Genomic DNA, 20,954 nt, shown 5'->3' on the forward strand with positions numbered 1-20,954 from the left:
ATCAAAATGGAGATTCTAAAACTAATAATACCCTCATTTGAAGGAAGAAGATGAATAAAAATAGGATTAAAGTGAAAAAAAACTAATACCACAGGAATACAAAGGATCACCAGAGACCACCTTGAACAACTATATGCCAATAAAATAGAACATCTAAAAGAAATAGATTTTTAGATACATATAACTTCCTAAAATCAGACTAAGAAAATATAGAACACTTGAACAGACAGATGACAAGTAATGAGATCAAATCAGTTATCAAAAGTCTTCCAAGAAAGAAAACCTCAGGGGCTCAGCTTGGTGGCACAATATGTTCCTGTTGCTTGCAATGCCTGTACTCTATATTGGAGTGCTAGATCAAGTCCTGGCTACTCCATTTCCAGTCCAGTTTCCTGCTAATGACCTGGAAAGGCAGTGGAAGATGACCCCAGTACCTCCTGGTTTCTACCTTCAGCCTGGTCCAGAACAGGCTGTTGTGGCCATTCTGGGAGTGAACCAATGGATGCGAAATTGATCTCCCCTGCTCCCTCTCTCCCCCAGCCTCCCTCACTCTCTCTTTCTGATGCTATACCTTCCAAATAAATACAAGAAGGAGAAGGAGAAGCAAATAAAACCTTAGGATTTGCTGGCTTCACTGCTGAATTCTACCAAACTTTTAAGGAATAGCTAACACCAGTTCTTCTCAAAGTACTCCAAAAAACTGAAAGGGAAGGAACTGTTCCAAACTAATCTCATGAGGCCAACATTACGCTAATTCTAAAACCAGGCAAGGATACAATAACGAAAACTACAGACCAATCTCCTGATGAAGATGATGCAAAAATCATCCCCAAAAATCCTAGCAAACTCAATCTAACAACAAATCAAAAGCATCATTTATCAAAATCAAGTAGGATTTATCCAAGGAATACAGAGATGGTTCAACATACACAATCAACAAATATAATACATCACATCAACAGAATGAAAGATAAAAATTGTATGATACTCTTAATATATGCAGAAAAGCAATTGGATAAAGTTTAACATCAGTTCATCATACAAATGTTGACCAAATTAGATACAGAAGTAATGGACCTCAAAATAATAAAAGCTTTCTATGACAAACTCATAGTCAACATCATATTGAATAGAGAAAAGCTGTCTGTAAGAACTAGTATGAGACAAAAACATCCACACTTGCCATGCTTATTCAGTATTATACTGTGGGTTTTAGCCAGAGCAATTAGACAGCAGAAAGAAAAAAAAAAAGCAAACCAACAGAAAAGGAGGAAATCAATGACCCCTGTCTGCATACATATCGGTGTACGCGCAGAGAAATCCAAAGATTATACCAAGAAACTATCTGAACTCTTAAATTCAGTAAAGTTGCAGGAAATAATAATGAACTCATCAAGAAACCTGGGTGTGTCACCTTAGGCACGCCCTTAAGCCTGGAGAAATGAACAGAGCTATCTGGCCACACCCACTACAAACCTGTAGGCATTCACTGAAAGCAAACATTCCACTTATCTACAGTTATAGTACAAAGATAAAAGCTGCCACCGGAAAAAAAAAAAATCAAGAAGTATCTCCAAAAATGCCACACAACAAACACGCCAATTCAAAAAACAAGTATAAGGAAGACAACATGACACCCCCAAAAGAATGGAACACTTCAATACTAGATTGTGAACATGATTAGATAGAAGAAATGCAAGAAATGGAATTCAAAAAACTGAACATAAGATTACATAACAGTAATCAGAAGCAAATGCACGAACTAGTGAAATCTGTACAAGACATGAAAAAATATTTCTCCCATGAAATTGAGATTTTAAAGAGCAATAAAAATGAAATGAAGAATTCAATACAGCAAACAAATGCAGTGAAGAGCCTTAACAACAGAATCAGTGAAGCAGAAGAAAGAATATCATACTTAAAAGACAAAGCACAGGAAAGTATACAATCAAACCAAAGACAAGAAAAGGAAATTAGAAAACTAAAAAACACTATTGGGAATCTATAGGGCATTATAAAAAGACCCAATATATGGGTTCCAGGAGTTCCTGAAGGCATGCAAAGAGAGAAAGGAGCAGAAGGCCTCTTCAGTGAAATAATAACAGAAAACTTCCCTAGTTTAGAGAAAGAAAAGGAATGCAAGTGCAGTAAGCACACATAACTGCTAATAGACATGACGAGGAAAGATCCTCGCCATGTACACATTTAGAGAAGACTCTAAAATGTGCACAAAAAAAAACGCCAGACTACTTTCAGAGAATCTCCAATTAGACTCACACCGGACTTCTCACCAGAAACCCTATAGATTAGGAAAGAATGGTGAAATATAGTCCAAGTCTTAAGAGAAAAGAACTGTCATCCCAGAATATTATACCCTGTAAAGCTCTCATTTGTGAATGACGGTGAAATAAAGACCTTCCATAAGAAACAGAAATTAAAGAATTTGTCACCACCCATCCAGCCCTACAAAAGATGCTTAAGGATGTATTGCACACAGAATCACAGAAACATGGTCATCCCTATGAAAGAAGGAAAGGAAAAAAATCTCTCAGTAAAAGTTCAAAGAAAATTCAAAGTAAAAAATAGGACTATTTTTGAAAAAAAAAAAAAAAAAAGGCAGGGCAGTTACTTAGCAGTAGTCACCTTGAATGTAAATGGCCTCAATTCCACAGTTAAAAGACACAGACTGGATGAATGGATTGAAAATCAAAACCCATCTATTTGCTGCCTACAAGAAACACATCTCACCAACAAAGATACAAATAGACTGAATGTGAAGGAATGGAAAAAGATATTCCATGCTAACAGAAACAAAAAAAGAGCTGTGTAACCATCCTAATATCAGACATCAGAGATGTTAACAAATGTTAACACAAAAACTGTTAAAAAAGAGAGAAGGACAAGATGTAATGATTAAGGGATCGATTTACAGGATGATGTGACTATAATAAACAACAGGGCATCTAATAACAGGGCACCTGGCTATTTAAAAGAAATGTTATTGGAACCAAAGGGAGGCATACACTGTAACACGAGTAATGGGGAACTTCAATATTCCACTTTCCACAGCAGGCAGATCAACCAGACAGAAAATCAGCAAGGAAAAAACAGAGTTAATTGAAACTATAGACCAAATGGACTTAACAGATCCACAGAATTTTTCATCTAACAGCTGCAGAATACACATTCTTCTCACCAGTACATGGAACTTTCTCTAGGACAGACCACATGCTAGGCCAAAAAGCAAGTCTCAGCAAATTAAAAAAAAACTGAAATCATGCAACGTATCTTCTTTGACTACAATGGAATGAAGCTTGAAATCAACTCAAGTCCTTGGGTCCCTGCATGGGAGACCGGGAGGAAGCAGCGCCGGCCATGGTGGCCATTAGGAGAGTGAATCAATGGAAGGAAGACCTTTCTCTCTGTCTCTCTCTCACTGTCTATAACTCTCTCTGTCTCTCTCTTTCTCTCTCACTGTCTAACTCTGCCTGTCAAAAAACAAACAAACAAAAAATCTTTAGAACATATGCAAACATATTGAGACTGAATAACATGCTCCTGATTGAACAGTAGATCATAGAAGAAATCAAAAGAGAAACAAAAAAAATTTCTGGAAATAAATAAAGATAATACAAAAAAAAAAAAAAAGATGACAATACAACATACCAAAACTTAGGGGATACAGCAAAAGCAGTATTAAGATGAAAGTTTACAGCAAATGGTGCCTACAACAAGAAATTGGAAAGGCACAAAATAAATGAGCTATCAATGCATCTCAAGGACCTACAAAAACAACAGCAAACCAAGCCCAAAATTAGTAGGAGAAATGAAATAGTTAAAGTTATAGAATAAACAAAATTAAATCCAAACCAAACCAAACGATCAACGAGACAGAGCTGATTTTGGAGGGGGGGGATATATATATATGGGGATACCTCAGAAATCTGAATATAGACCTACCAAAAGACCCAGGCATCCCATTCCTGGGAGTTTACCCAAGGGAAACGAAATCAGCACATGAAAGAGTTATCTGTACACCCATGTTCACTGCAGCTCAATTCACAATAGCTAAGATATGGAATCAAACAAAATGTCTGTCAACTGATGACTGGATAAAGAAATTATGGGATGTGTACACCATTGAATACTACACAGTGGTTAAAAAACAAAATGAAATCTAGTCATTTGCAACACAATGTATGCAACTGGAAAACATGCTTAGTGAAATATGCCAGTCTCAAAAGGACAAATACCATATGTTGTCACTGATCTGTGGTAACTAATAGAGTACCTAAAAGGTAATCTATATAAATGAAATTGACACTTGAAATATGATAACTTTGAACAACCCTGTCCCCACTGCTGAGGAACAGTAATTTTTTTCTAGACTATTTGTGGAACTCTTTACTTAGTACAGATTTAATCTTATGTGTATAAAGTTAATTGAAAACAGATCTTGGCGCCGGTGCTGTGGCATAGTGGGTAAAGCTACTACCTACAGTGCTGGCATCCCATATGGGCTGCTCCACTTTCAATGCAGCTCTCTCCTGTGGTCTGAGAAAACAGTGGAAGATTGCCCAAGTCCTTGGGCCCCTGCACCTGTGTAGGAGACCCAGAAGAAGCTCCAGGCTCCTGGCTTTGGATTGGCCCAGCTCAGGCTGTAGTGACTTTTTGGGGAGTGAATCAGTGAATGAAAGACCTTCCTCTCAGTCTCTCTCTCTCTCTGTTAACTCCACCTCTCAAGTAAATAAATTAGTCTTTATAAAAAGTAAAATAAAATGTACTTGCTTTAAAAAAAAAAAAAAGACTGAGTATGAAAATAAAAACACTGCTTTCTTGAGACCATCAGAAAAACTGTAATATAAGCAGCACCTAGACCAAATCCAAAGAGACTTAGAACTGCTTCTATCCTCCTGTAACACAAGTTTGACAGAGGAAGGCAGAAAAAGCCCACTTTTTTTTTTTTTTTTTTTTTTTTTGGACAGGCAAAGTGGACAGTGAGAGAGAGAGACAGAGAGAAAGGTCTTCTTTTGCCGTTGGTTCACCCTCCAATGGCCACCACGGCCAGAGTGCTGCGGCCGGCACACCGCGCTGATCCGATGGCAGGAGCCAGGTGCTTCTCCTGGTTTCCCATGGGGTGCAGGGCCCAGGCACTTGGGCCATCCTCCACTTCACTCCTGGGCCACAGCAGAGAGCTGATCTGGAAAAGGGGCAACCAGGACAGAATCCGGCGCCCTGACCAGGACTAGAACCCGGTGTGCCAGTGCTGCAAGGCAGAGGATTAGCCTATTGAGCCACAGCGCTGGCTAAACTTTTAATATTTTATTCAAGAACTAAGGAAAATGGACATGGGTTTATAATTTTTGACACTTGAAGAAACCTTCTGGGAAACTGTCATAAATCACAGCACTTTTTACAATAAAATAGTCACACCCTTCAAGTTCACTATTTCTTGTTAATTAAAATTTCATTCTCAAATACAATTTGCAGTTTGTTCACTGTAAGATATTCTTCTGAGAAAAACTGGTAAATAATTGGCTGGGTTTTCCTTTTAAAAAGGACCAGACAAAAGCCTGGCTTCTGGTTTTAAATATCCTTTCATCTAAAACAAAATAAAACAAAACAAAAATAAAGAAGTACCATCAAGGGTTGGCCTAAGCATTTCTACTGGGGCACAGTAGACAAATGGCCACACTCCCACTAGACTTCTGCCTTTTATATTATAGTAAATTCCTCCTGCATAGCACACTTTGATGCCGGGTAAGTTAAAAAGTGTTTCCAAGGGCAATAGTTTTCATTCCTTATAATGATAACATTAACTCCTGGGCTTTCTTCTTTACACAATGTTTTTGGTTTCTAGATAATAAAAATTATCTATATCATCTCTCAGAAATGATAATAGAAGTGTATGGGCTCCAGTTGGAAAAAAAATGTAAAACTACTTTTAAAAAATTACTCTTGTTGCCGGCACAGTGGCACAGCGGGTTAAGCCACCGTCTATGACAACGACATCCCATATGGACACCGGTTCAAGACCCAGCTGCTCCACTTCCAATCTAGCTCCTTGCTAATGTGCCTGGGAAAACAGTAGAAGACGGTCCAAGTTCTTGGGCCCCTGCACCTACATGAGAGGTCTGGAAGAAGCTTCTGGCTCCTGGCTTCAGCTGGCACAGCCCCAGCCATTGCAGCCATTTGGGAATGAACCAGTGGATAGAAGATCCCCCCACCCCGTAACTCTGTCATTCAAATAAATAATAAATAATTCTTAAAAATTTTTACCCTTATTAAAAGTTCATCATCTGGGGCCAGCAGCATGGTACAGCAAGAAAAGCCACTGCCTGCAACGCCAGCATTCCATACTGGCACTGGTTCAAGTCCCAGCTGCTCCAGTTCCAATCCAGCTTCCTGCTAATGCAACAGTACAAGATGGACTAAGTGCACCCACATGGGAGACCCAGATGAAACTCCCGGTTCCTAGCCTCAGCCTGGCCCAGCCCCAGCTGTTGGATTTGGGGAGTGAACCAGCAGATGGAAGTTTGTCCATCTGTCTCTCTCTTTCTTTCTCTCTCTCCCACCCCCTTAACATGTCTTTCAAATGAATGTCAATCTTCAAAAAAAAAGAAGAAGAAGAAGAAAATGTGGTTTTAGTCCATAATAGAAGATTATTCTTCCTTGTTAATAGATTTACCACACCTTCACCTGCCCTTTGATGGAATAAACCCAATTCTTTCTATGTTCTCACACAGGCTAGATTTTGGCAGCTCGTCTTGCATTCACTTGGACACATGACTTCTCTTTTTGATTCCACTTTATTTAGTTACCTGACTTTTAACACTCCAGGTTCTCCTGGAAAAGGGAGTTATTATGGTAGGGACCCAACCATCTTATCTTCTCCTATTTGACTCAAGAAATCAGAAATCAAATTAACCACACACAACCTACTTGAAACATCTTAGCAAAAAGGTTACAAACCAGAATATCAGAAAGTGAAAGAATACCCTAATTTTCTAGTCCTCATATAAACTAAAGGTAGCATTATGAAGGATAACTATACAGCAGAGCTGTTAAAATGTTTTTCAAAGGTACTCTATAGGCTTTGAAATAGGATTCACGATGTCCGAGTCAGCAACTTGTCCAACAGGTTGGCTAACCCAGACAACACCTGATCCCAAATGACAGCTGCTTGATCCCAGCAGCTCAAGTTGCTTTGTTTCTAAGAGCAAGCAGAACCAGGTGACTTTTCTTTTTTAAGGAATAGAAGTTCATGAACCTAAACTAATATTTCACGGTGATGTCTCAGTAACTCTTTTACTTATAAAATGCTGTAAAACCTGAGAATGGCAGAAATGTGTAGTTTTGTAGAGTGAGATGATTATTGGGATCTCCCCATTCGTTCCTTATTCCATGTTGAAGTTCATATTACTTCCTGTTACGCTCACTAGTAGGGTCTGAGCAGGAGCAAGGAGGGAGCCAGAGAAGACAGAGACCTTCACTTGATTTTCAGACACCTCAATGAGTCTTGCTGAATGTGTACAAAAGTATTCTGAGTGGTATTGTTTAAGGTTTCTAAGCACACTGAAATTACACCCACAATTAGCGTGTAATTCTCATAGACTGAGTCCCCATCAGCGCTTTAAAAAAAACCTGTTATCAGAGAATTCATACTGCTGAGTCACGACTCAACTTCTTGAATTATTCTGATTCTGTTTTAAGAATCGAGTGAACCTTATTTCACAACAGTCACCTGCTGTTCACGAAAACAAACTGGCTCACATAGAACCGAAAACAAGGGCAACCATGAACAACCACTAGAGAGCGTGAAAGAACAGAAGAGCACAAGTCTGTAACCAACACTTCCTCTCTAGAGAGGGCTGAAGGTCAAGACTGGAACAATCATGATGTCTACATACGAGGATTCCCAGACTTTTGGGAGGATAACTGAGTAACTTTCCGAAGTAAAGAATTAATTTGATAACTCCAAGCATTTTACATTCCCAGCCTTGAGTGCCGCCCCCCCCCCCCCCCATTCCCCTGGCCCCAGCTCCTGCCTTTCCCCTTCATTTTTGTTTTAAGAGATCCCATTCTTTGAAATTTAACTGGGATACAAAACAGAACTATACCAAAGAGCTGGAAAGAAATTTTAACAAAAAGGGAGAAATAATAATTCCTTTGAATGAGTAAAAAGTTTTGATCAGCTATAGCCAAACCATCAGAAAAATGCTAGAACTATATTGCAGTTATACCCTCTCTGAAGATTTTGTGTGTGTGTATGTATATATGTTTACATGGATGTATCTAGTTCAGAGGGAAAAGAAGGCTTAAAACCTAAGAGCAAGGAAAAAAACTCATGTAGTGAAGATGAGATTACCTTTTAAGACAACGCAGGCCAAAAGCCAATCATTTCACCTCCATACATGTTTCTTCCTCATGCTACACATTTCACTCCACCCACTGCCTTCCCACTTAAGATCTGTCATTAGTCACAAACTGGTTCCATTATTACTGCTTTTCTCAAACACAGATATAATAAAGCTGCACACTCTGATATCTGCATTTAAAAGAGAAACTGATGTGTATTTTTCGCAGATAGTTTTCTATTTCTAATTCATGGTAGCAAGTTTTACAATGATTAAATGGGTTACTGAAATGTTTTCAACTGAGCTCAGTAAAAAACCAGCCATAGTTCAATGGACTCTGATAGTTGCTGGTACCAGGAAATACATTCAGACCAAAGGCTCATCTTAACCCCTGTCTCACGCCTTCTATCGAATTATGGACACATGTAATATACATGTACATATATCATGGCAGTCCTTTCACATACTGAAGGATGGATGAAAAAAGGAAAACTCTAAGTCCTATGTAACACAGCATGAACATGTTACACTGGACACTGCATGATGCCCTCATTCGCAGAGCCATCAGCCCTCTTGCACACAGTGTGCTTAAATAATGGCTTCTACAGAAGACAAACCGCCTCTTGTTTCCTACAGGGTGGAGAATTCGCCTTGTAATTTGGTTTCCGAGATAACCACGAGCAGCAATGAAACTATTCCTTACACCGTACTGCCCATCTCCACAGACTTGTAAATCAGCACGGCACCTCCCCAGACCTAGCTGAAAAGTGCAGTGAGCAGGGCAGGTTTGAATGAACAAGGACAGCATCGCTTAGCTGTGCTTCTAGCCACAGCAACTCACTTGTTCCCAGGAGCTGCAAAGGGCCATGACAGATCCTTTTGACAGTGGCTATCTTTACTATTTAGCTCGCTAGAATAGCGCGGCCTCTCTCATCCATACAATGGTCTCTAGAAAAATGGAAGGGCAGCAACCTTTGTCAAGGACTAAATGAAAATGTATGAAGACAGATGTTCACTGTCTGCAGTGACTCTCAAGAGTCTCACTTAAGTCATCCTCTAACACAGAATTCATGAGGATCCTTATAAAGGCAGACACACAGAGCTGGACTTTGGATAAGCAAGCAGTTGGTCCAAACAGTCGGATACTTTAAAAATGTTATCTCACAATTTTTTTTTTTTTGCAATAAACACAGGGAAGGCAGTGAATATGGGAAGCCTTTGTGCTTCTACTAAAAGAGACACAAGTTGATGGATATTTACATATATGAAGTTTGCTACTTATTTATGCAGAAACTGCTGAGTTCTTAAGTCTTTCAGATAAACTAAAAATCAGTGAGTTTAAATTTCTTACAGAGATATTCAAAACATGCCATAGCCAAGTAAACCTTTATATAAAAATAGCATGCACTCTACAGTAATTTTCATGAACTAAAAGCCATCTTTGCTGCTGATAAATATTTTGTTAAATACTCTTTGTTTTGGTCAAGAACTTGTATCAATACTGATTTGATGACATTCCTTCCTCAATATCTCTTCTCCATAACATTTCAGCCTAGATTAATGAACACAATTGGTCTATGTAGACAATAACTTATTGCTCCCGAGGCCAGTGATATAGTATAGATATTTAAAGGCTAAATGTAATTGGTACCATAAATAAAAACATTAAACTGAAAATCAAGAAATATACATTTTCATTTTAATTCTGCCCTAAGTCTGATCTTGAGAAGTTCTGTTTAAGACTTCAACATTCTTGCTGAAAATGCAGAAGAAAAGACTGTTGATAATCTCTAAAGTCTCTTTCAGGTTTAACTCTATGAGTCGATCAGTCCAAGTTTTCTAATTTGTCATCTGTTGACAGAGGATATTAAAAGCCTATCTTGAGGGGAAAAGAAGTCAAAAAACCAAGCATTGGAATGCTCTTGCTGTTGTCTACAGATCCAACCTGTTGATCTTTCTGAATGACACAGATTTATTATGTGCTACTGGGATTCAAGCAATGCTGTAACAATCTTGTTCATTGTCAATATATCCTGTCTACCTCAGAGAAATAAACTATATTCCTTCCCTCTTTATATTTCATAAGGAATTCTGAGGCAGATCCAGCCTAAGAACCAACATTGTAGGAAGAACAGGTACAGAGGTACATGCCGCGGTGCTAATGTTTTACTGCACTCAGTATCCTCTGGATCTGTCCGAGCTTCCCGGGTGTCTGTTCTTGTGCTGGAGCTCATATGGGAACGCTGGCCGATATTCTCCACCCAGTACTCCTGTGAACTCACAGTAAAGAAAACCAATCTGATTTTTAAAGCCAATAACCACAAAGGTAAACAGTCAATACACTTGTGTAATAAGAAAAAGCCACAACACCTAACTATACATAAACTGTTCATTTCAGTCTTGGATCCAGGAACTCTTACCTGGGGTCTGCATCCTGTGAAGTTTCTGGGTGTTGCTAACATGATCTTTCCAGCATGCCAGTCAGAAACTCAAAACACTTTGTGTACGGTGCTCGCCTGCGCTCTCTCTCCCTGTCTCTCCCCTTTTGCTCTCACTGGGTGCCTCAGACAGTTTGGAATGCAGAAAAGCCAGAGCCAATGCCAGACAAACACAAACCTTTTTTACCCAGTTCTTTTGCTAGAGAGCACTAAACAATAGGCACCCTCCTTCCTCATACGCTGTGTCTCTCCTCCGCAGCACTGGTGCAGGCAGGCTACTCCAGAAAAAGCAAGGTGCGTTACCAAGCTAGGTCACTCATTTCTTCTGTCCCAAGAGGTGGGGGGTAGATGTGTGCATCTATGTTTTAAGGAATGATTTTTAAAAAAGCAATCTATTTCAAAACCTGTCCCATTTTAGGGCGAGAAAAATAAATTTCAGGCATTCTTATTTTGAATGTTATGATGAATTCAAATACAAAATTTTTAGTGTACAAAAACCTAGTAAATGTAGACAAAAGTCTATTAACATACACATATAACTATCTAAAACTGCCTTATTAAACAGATCAGTTTCACCTATCATAATGTTAATACCTTAAATTTAGGAAAGAAACATAAAAGGAACAAATTTATCCTTTCCTTAAAACACCTCAGGTCTTAAGCTAGAACTTCATTTTTAAAATAAAGAAAATTAAAAATGAATTTTATAAACTGGTGGCTCTGCTAAACTAATTTTCTACTAGGTATGATAAAATTCCAGACAGCACCACTGTTTCAGTCATCATTTTATTCTGTCTTAAAATCAGACACATTTTGTCCCCTACATTCCAAAAAAGACAGGCAGGTCAGCGATGCAACCTCCGCTGTCGGGAAGACCTAACACATGACGCAGCTGCTTAGCTGCGGAGGTTAGCACATCAGCGCTGATCAACTGAAAACCCACGGTTTGAATCAGTAGACTGCACTTGCCGCTTCAGGCAGTGGAACAGACCAGACACGGGAACACAGTAACCGTCTGTTACCTGACATTTAACAAACAGCTGCCGGAAACACATCCACTCACATGCCAATTTTCATGTATATATGTATTGCAGGCAATAGGAGGAAGTTTCAGGAAAATTCACATGATCCTTTATTTCGATTTTTCCGCAAATTTTCTGATACTCCAGAAGATATGTCAAAAACTTTGTGGAAAAACGAAATTTAAAAATAAGTTTATTTTCACGCAAAAAAAAAATTTTAAATCCACGCAAAGCACCTCTTTCCATGAACCTTCTGAAGAACCTTTGTATGCATCTCACACATTAGATACATCTATCCACATACACGTGTTGTATGTGTATATACTTGTATACATATGTGTGCATGAATGAATGCATGTATAGCCTTTCAAGCTCTATTTTTCCCTCCCCTTTTCTCCCTAAATGTAAATATTTAAACAGTTTCTCTTTTAATACTGTCATCATTTGTTTCGGCCATCCAGTCTCCTACTCCCTCAGGAATCACACCACTCTAACACTGTATTTTTCTGTCTTTACTTTCTGTTTCCTGTTTGCAATTTATTGAAGCACTACTTTAAACCCTATTGCTACACAAGATAAAGGATCACAGAGAAGAAAGGCCTAAACACAAGTTATGCAGAAATACACAAACTGAGGGTTTGACTATGAAGACTTAAGAGTCCAGATGCCTACCTGGCCCTAAAACAAAAACAAACAAAAAAAACACCAACAATCCTGATTTTCTCTCCTTACCAAAGATGCTACAAAGCTATATCACTCACTGCCATTTAGAACTGATCTTAAAATAGTGCAATGCACTGAAAATTTTTTTTTTTTTTTATTTGACAGAGAGTGAGAGAAACAGAGAGAAAGGTCTTCCTTCCGTTGGTTCACCCCCCAAATGGCCACTACAGCCAGAGCTGTGCCGATCTGAAGCCAGGAGCCAGGTGCTTCCTCCTGGTCTCCCATGTGGGTGCAGGGGCCCAAGCACTTGGGCCATCCTCCACTGCCCTCCCAGGCCACAGCAGAGAGCTGGACTGGAAGAGGAGCAACCGGGACTAGAACCCGGTGCCTATATGGGATGCCGGCACCACAGACGGAGGATTAACCAAGTGAGCCACGGCGCCGGCTCCCTGAAATTGTTTTTACTTGTCATTCTTCAGAACAAGTCTAAGAAACAGACCGTGATTTTCAAAATTCTGTTCAAGAATTAAAACTATGCTTTTAGTGAGTCTACTATTGTAACACAGGGAGAGAGATTTCAATTCAATAAAATGGAGTCAGAGTCACTGAAATATGGAATTAGCTTGCAGAAGGGACTGCTAGTACAAGAGACAGCAGGTCCCTAACTGGTCCCACAAACGCTGACTGTCCATTTGATGACTATGATTATGATGCAGTTGGGGGACTGGTGTTCTGGTGACAATGCAGAATGACAGGGAAGGCACTGTGGGGCCAACAGTTTAAGCCCCTGCTTGGGATGCGTACATCCCATACCAGAGTGCCTGGTTTGAGTCTCAGCTACTCTGCACTAGCAATTGGAAGATCTCTCTCACTGTCTCTCTCTCATTGTCACTATACCTTTCAAATAAAAAAATATATTTTTGTAAAAGACCCAGAATAACAGCACTCTTTTCCTAAATGGAAGGAAAAATGCACTTCCTCAGTGTGAATTTTTCTTAAGTACTTTAAAAAAAAAAGCTAGAATCCATTACTATTAAATTAACCTCACAGTAGCCTAGAATGATGCCAACTTCTGGCCAAAATACATTTTTGGATACCTGAAGACTAATTATGATGATTTTTTTTTACTATAGTCAGCAAAAAGTGCTTTTGCCACCTATAGTCTTAAGACCTAAACAAAATAGAGAATCACTGTTACAAGTAACAATTTTTCTTAAACCCAAATATTGCATTCCATTATTCAACACTCTTCAAAGAAGATGATGTATCGTACCTTGTTAATTTCCATAGTAAATTTTCTTTACACTAAACATTATTTTTTTCAATGCATTTATTTATTTGAGAGGGAGGGAGCTAAGAGGCAGGAGAGGGGGAGAGGGGGAGAGGGGGAGAGAGAATATCCCCATCTGCTGGTTTACTTTCCAAATGCCTGCAATAGCTGAGACCAGGCTAGGTTACAGGCTGGGAGCCAGCAACTCAGTCCAGGTCACCCATGTGGGTGGTGGAAGCTGAATCACTATTGCCAACATGGTTGCCTCCCAGTATCTGCATTTTCAGGAAGCTTGAGTCAGAGAACCAGAACCATGAATCAAACTCAGGCACTCTGAAGGTCATCTTCACCAACCAGCAACTTCACTGCTGGGCTAAAATGCCCACTCTACTTTACTATTCTGAATCCCCTGCTTTGTGCCTTCTAGCCTTGGTAGTGCTGCTTCTCCATCTGGAAGGTCTTTCCCTGGTTAGGCTACCTGTCATACTCTTATTTATCCTTCACACACTCAGATTTAAAATGATTTTCTTAGTGCAGCATATTTCCTACCCTGGGTTAATTGCATTCTCCTCTACACCATTTTTCTTATTAAGTTCAACCTTCCTCTTCAATATCTCACTGTACTTAACATATTGTATACTGATGTCTAATGTCTCTTTCCACAAAATGCAAGGTACAGGGTGCTGTGGTTGATGGGGAGGGAGGTGATGGCAGGAACTTTTTCTTATTTCCCACTCATCTCCAGAGCTTAGGAAAAGCACAATATGATAGAAAGATGGATAGATGAAAGACTCTATGTCATTAATCAAACCTTTTAAAGTATTTACACTTGGGAGTGCTTGAGAATAAACTGAGGACAGGGCCAAAACATAACAATTTCCTGACGCCAGAGACCAGGACCATGCATGTTGTGTGGTGAAACAGGAACATTTAGGGATTTATCTCCAGCATATGCGGCTTCAGGTAGCTCACTGAAGCCAACAGAATTAAATACCACGGAAAGATGGCTTTTTCTCCACTGACCCAGTCAGGACCTTCGTGTAATGGATAGGATCTTAACAGCAGAAGCTACTTCTTGAAATAATTTTCACTTCCCCTTCACTGTATGAACACACAGTAACCTGCTGTGGGGCCATGGAGAGGGAAATTCAGATTTGGAGGTAGAGATGGAAGAGATCAATACAACTGTAATCATCTACAGCATTAGAGCTGTCCAGAAGGCTGGAGAAGCATGAGGAAATGTGCCACCACTTAGCCATTAACTCAAGCTAAAACTGGCTGAAGTCCACAGCCATGCAGAAAACCACTCACTGCCTATGAACAACCTCATAGATTCTGATGGAGTTTTGAACAGATTTGTCAGGTCACACAATTAGAACACTCAACTCAGCACCAAGCATGTTCACTGGGAATAGGTGAGTCCACTTAAACCATTTATTTATACAAATATTCCCTGCTATAACTTGCTTTCATAGCTCTCATATAGAGAGTTGAACAGGTTATCTTGACTAATATCTTTTACACAATCCTGAGACACCATTATGCTTAATACATTTTTGTACTGGGATGGTTATGTGAAAGTGTCATTTTTTAAATCCAAAACAGTTAAATACTGGCAATGAACAAATGAGTACTAAGAAATACTCAAGCATCAAATGAAGGATTGGACTAAATGATTTTAAAGGTCTCTTCTAGTTCTGGTATTCCTTGACTTTATAATACAAATACAAATTATCAATGAATTTCAGTCCTTGGTTACCGGTTTATCAAACTATGGTCCTCCTATTATATGATTACATAGCATCTTGATTTGTCCTCCTGGGAACTTAACACCACTATAATTTAGCTCCTCACACATTAGATATCTACCTGCTTTCATTCTGATGAGTATAGGCTCTCTGATGATAGGGACAATACGTGCCTTTGCTCACTGCTGTGATGTGTGCTAAGATACAGTCTGCCACATAGGAACTATTTAATAAATATTTGTTGAATAAATAAAAGGTTTGAAAACAAACATAAGTAGACCATGAGATTCCAAAGTGAAGTAACAAAAATATTAGTTGTAAGACTACCAGAAATTTTTCTAGTTATGAATCAATCAAATAGAATACTTTGTGGATTTTTAAAAAACGTAGACAGTATTCTTGCCCCTAATCCTTTTTTTGGGGGGGAGGGGGGGACAGGCAGAGTGGACAGTGAGAGAGAGAGACAGAGAGAAAGGTCTTCCTTTGCTGTTGGTTCACCCTCCAATGGCCGCCGTGGCTGGCGCACTGCGGCCAGCGCACCGCGCTGATCCAAAGCCAGGAGCCAGGTGCTTCTCCTGGTCTCCCATGGGGTGCAGGGCCCAAGCACTTGGGCCATCCTCCACTGCACTCCCGGGCCACAGCAGAGAGCTGGCCTGGAAGAGGAGTGACCGGGACAGAATCCGGCGCCCCAACCGGGACTAGAACCTGGTGTGCCGGCGCCGCTAGGCAGAGGATTAGCCTGTTGAGCCACAGCGCCGGCGCCCCTAATCCTTTACAAGAGTATCATTATGGAATTCTGACTTTGATACAGGTATAGAATTCAATGCTGGAAACTGAGAAACTCTAAAACTTTAAAGCATGGTTGTCTGAAAATCAAAAAGTGCAAAAAGACAAGCTAGCTGCATACATTAAAAATTATTTGCATATCAATTTTATTTATTAAGTAAATGAACAAGAAATAACCCTGTTAATACTTTCTATTATCTTCTAAGCAGAAACACATCTCAACAGCAAGAAGGTGAGATATAAACCAGGCTGGGTGAGTCTGTCTCTTGCACTTATGTGTGCTTTCTCTTTTGAACAGCAAATCATCATAAACACAGATTCTTCTAACCATAAACACAGTGTCTGTTAATGTTTCCCCATAAACCAGATTGGCATTTTAAAACTGTGCTCTTCCCACAGCATTCCTTTTAGAGTTCATATCAGAAAAAGAAATCATTGTTTACAATTGAAATAACAAACGCCAAAGTCACCCACTTACTCTGAAATGCCACTAAAATTTTAATTTTATTTAATTTCATTTGTATGTCATGGGATCACAGCACAACACAGAGACATACATACATTTCTGTTCTGAAAAAAAAAAAAGGACATTATAAAGACCAAAAGATCTGTTAAGTCATATGGCTTACAAAGAACTTAATTAAAAGTGTTGAGAAAGGGCAGGTGATAAATAAGTAACATAAATTATGAGAGCCACACAATGATTTTTAAACTTATAGCTAAGCATTTGAGCTTAACCTTATTCCTCCAACTAAGATGATTTAGTTGACTGCATTTCCTTACATGGAATAGCAGTTGACTGGGAGGAAGCATTATAGGGAGAAGGCAAAATCAAAGATCTGTTTTCTGGGGCCAGTGCTGTGGCATAGTGGGTTAAACATCCACCTGCAGCACTGGCTTCCCACATGGGAGCCAGTTCAAGTCCTGGGTGCTCCACTTCCTATCTGGTTCCCTGCTGATGGCCTGGGAAAGCAGAAGATGGCCCAAGTGTTTGGGCCCCTGCACCCTTGTGGGAGACCCAGAAGAAGCTCCTGGCCCCTGGCTTCTGATCAGCCCAGCTCCGGCCAATGAGGTCATTTGGGGAATGAACCAGCGGATGGAAGACCTCTCTCTGTCTCTCCCTCTCTGCCTCTCAAGTAAATACATAAATCTTAAAAAAAAAAAAAAAAGTTAAACGACGAAAAAAGATCAGTTCCCTTCCTCAACTTGGGCTGCCATGTGGGCGGTGCTGTGAGAGGATGAAGCCACCATCTGCAGTGTCACCATCCCATATGGGTGCCGGTTTGAGTCCTGGCTGCTCTGCTTCTGACCCAGCTCCCTGTTTATGCCCTGGAAAAGCAGTGGAAGATGTCCCAAGGGGACCCTGCACCACGTGGTAGAACTGGAAGAAGCTCCTGGCTCCTGGCCTTGACATGGTCCAGCCCCAGCCATTGTAGCCATTTAATGAGTAAACCAGCAGATAGAAGATCTCTCTGCCTCTCTGTCTGTCTGTCTGTCCCTCTGTAACTCTTTTTTATTTAAGCATCATACAAAGAAAAATAAGAAAAACCTAAGTGTAAAAATACAAGGAAATCTTTTTACAGTTTTATTTTATTGTATGGGTAAGAATATACTACTGGAGCAAAAGCAACATTTCTATTTTTGTAAAGAAATAATTAATGAACAATAAGAACCATCGGTTTGGGACGGTCCTGGACATTAATGGAGACTATCTCTGGATAGTGCTCATAGAGCCGAGGGCCTGCCCGTGACACTGCTCTCCTCATCTCAAAAGGGAGCTTGACTGAGTGGGTGTTTGGCCTAGAGGTTAAGATACCACTTGAGATGCCACATCAAAGTGCATAGGTTCAAATCCTGGCTCCACTCCCAGAGTCAGCTTCCTGCTAACGTGTACTGCAGGAAGAAGCATGCGATGGCTCAGCTGTTCACAGTGTCCTGTGGGAGATCTGGATGGAGCATGGAGCTTCCAGCTTCCAGCTTCCAGCTCCTGGCTTCAGGCTGGCTCATCTCTGACTACTGTAGGCATTTGGGAGAAGAACCAGCAGTTGTTGTTGTTTTTCTTTTTCTCTCCCTGTCTCTTAAATAGATAAAATTTGGTAACGGTGGTTAAGAGGCTGCTTGGAAAGCCTGCATCCTTTTTCGGAGTGCCTGGGTTAGAGTTCTGGCTCTGCTTCTAACTTCCTGTCAGGTGGCAGGTGATGGCTCAAGTAGTGGGGTCTCTGCCAGCCACATGGGAGACCTGGACTGAGTTCCAGTTGAGTCCTGACTGTTGCAGGAATCTGGGGAGTAAACAAGTGGGTGGGAGATCTCCACTTGTGTGCCTTTCAAATAAAACAAAAATAAAAATTTTAAAAGGAATTGAAATTATACTTTAAAAAACTATTTATTTTAAAGAATTATAGATAGAAAAAGAGATCTTCTATCTACTGGTTCACTCACCAGATGGCCACAATGACCAGGGCTAGGCCAGATGAAACCAGGAGCCAAGAGCTTCTTCCAGTTCTCCCACATGGGTAGCAGGTGTCCAAGTACTCGAATCATCTTCCACTGCCTATGTCAGGCCATTAAAGAGCTGGGACTAAAGTGCAGCAGTGGGGTCTCGATACAGCATCAATATGGGATGCCGGCATTGCAGGCAGCGGCTTTACCTGCTAAGCCACAATGCCAGGCCCTGAAATTATGCTTTAATAAGCCTTTCACAACCTGATTTTCTTCAGTAGCTTTAAAACATAAATATACAGTTATCTGTCAGGCTTCCTGGTTTTTTATTATCTCTGTAACAACTGAAGCATCAGTTCATCTTTCTCATATAATACAGATAACATATCTGTTTAGTAAAAATAACAGTCTTTAAGCAGTTGTTTTGGTCTTCAGTGTAAAGAACATTTGCAACTGTGGGCTACTGCTCCTATGAAATTTACTTAGAGAAAGCATGGATTTTATGGTACAGTCAGTCTGGCACACCACTGATAGAAAAACATAAACATGTACTACGTCATTCAAAATACTACTGCAGTAGTCCACCTCACTCAATTTCTATTATTCCCTTACAACTACCTGAAGAACTCTAAAATCCAAGAGAGCTAGACCGCAAGGGATAAGTTATTAAGCATTTTAAAAGGGGGAAAACAGGGGGCCTGCGCTGAGGCGCATTGGGTTAATGTCCTGGCCTGAAGCGCCAGCATCCCATATGGGCACTGGTTCAAGACCTGGCTGCTCCTCTTCCGATCCAGCTCTCTGGTATGGCCTGGGAAAGCAGAAGAAGATGGCCCAAGTTCTTGGGCCCCTGCACCTGTATGGGAGACCTGGAAGAACTTCCTGGCTCCTGGCTTCAGATTGGTGCAGCTCTGGCCGTTGTGGCCAATTGGGGAGTGAACCATCAGATGGAAGACCTTTCTCTCTCTGCCTCCCCTCTCTCTGTGTAACTCTGATTTTCAAATAAATAAATAAATCTTTAAAAAGGGGGAGGGGGACAAAAAACAAGGCAAGTGTGTGGTGATGTGGTGCAGCTGTTAAGTTTCCACTTGGGATGTCCTAATCTCACACAGGAGTGCCTGGTTGGAGTCCCAGCAGCCACTCTGCTTCTGACCCAGTGTATCCTGGAAAGCAGCAAGTGATGGCCCACAGTGGGTCCCTGCCACCCACATGGGAGACTGAGATTGAATCCTGGGTTCTTGGAGTCTGCCTATAGCAGCCCTGGCTGTTGCAGGCATGTGGGGAATGAACCAACAGATAAAAGAGACCACTCTCTCTCTTTCAAATAAAATGGGGGAAAAAAAAAAAGTAAAAGAAGAAAAAAACAAAAAACAAAGAGGAAAAAATTCTAACAGCATTTTCCAAAGGAACAGAGTTCTAAAGTAAAGAACCTAAGAAGTAAATGTTATTATTTTTGTCTATTTTACAGATCAAGAAATGGAGACACAAAAAGGGAGAGTGAACAGCTTGCCCAAGATTACAAAGTGATAGAGCCAGACTCACACTTCAGCTGGCTGTGAGTGGTTTCCCTGAACCACTGCAGTATATTAAATTTGCCTTTAAGGAACATTTTGGGGTTGTCTACCTTCTTTGTAGTTTTCTGCATTTTCCAAATTTCTCCAGGTTAGCTTAACAGCAGTTGTGGTTCTTTAGTATATGCTTGTCCAGATGCAACAAAATATGTATCTATTAGAACAATATACTGACTTTTCCTCTCACATGCTTTTTCATTTATTTAAGTACCTGGAGAGAGCTGTACCACCCAGCATGTTCAAGGCAGCTCCTGATTTGAACGTGCTCATTCTGAAGCGATGATGTTGAGCAGTTTCTGAACATCTGTGTCCCACCATCTGGGGCACGGGGGAGGAGGAAGATCTCCATTTTTAAGGGAGAAGAGAACAGGCTGACTGAGGAAAGGGCCCATTCTCAGTACCACACACCAAACTGTGTGTTCTCAGGAAAAACTCAATTGAGAGAGAACGAGCTGTCCCTTTTCTCATTGCAATGGTTACTTATTTTCCCTCCTCCAGTTTTAAATGGGCCAACAAACTTACTTAGATCTTATCGGTTATATAAAGAGACAGAAGACAAAATATCATTACAAAGGTATATACAGTCTTTGGTTTGTAGATAGTCTATATTTTTTATAAGATTATTATATCTTGGGGCTGGCACTGTGGCGTAGCGGGTAAAGC

At 40.3% G+C, this 20,954-nt stretch overlaps 1 protein-coding gene across 2 annotated transcripts in view; it reads right to left on the reverse strand.

Annotated features, from left to right (window-relative positions):
* RASAL2 (RAS protein activator like 2) overlaps window positions 1-20,954 on the reverse strand; it is a 401,898-nt gene that overhangs the window by 146,194 nt on the left and 234,750 nt on the right. The gene's annotated exons all lie outside the window — the stretch shown is intronic.

This window comes from Lepus europaeus, chromosome 5 (assembly GCF_033115175.1).
Source record: "Lepus europaeus isolate LE1 chromosome 5, mLepTim1.pri, whole genome shotgun sequence".
Classification (NCBI taxonomy): domain Eukaryota; kingdom Metazoa; phylum Chordata; class Mammalia; order Lagomorpha; family Leporidae; genus Lepus; species Lepus europaeus.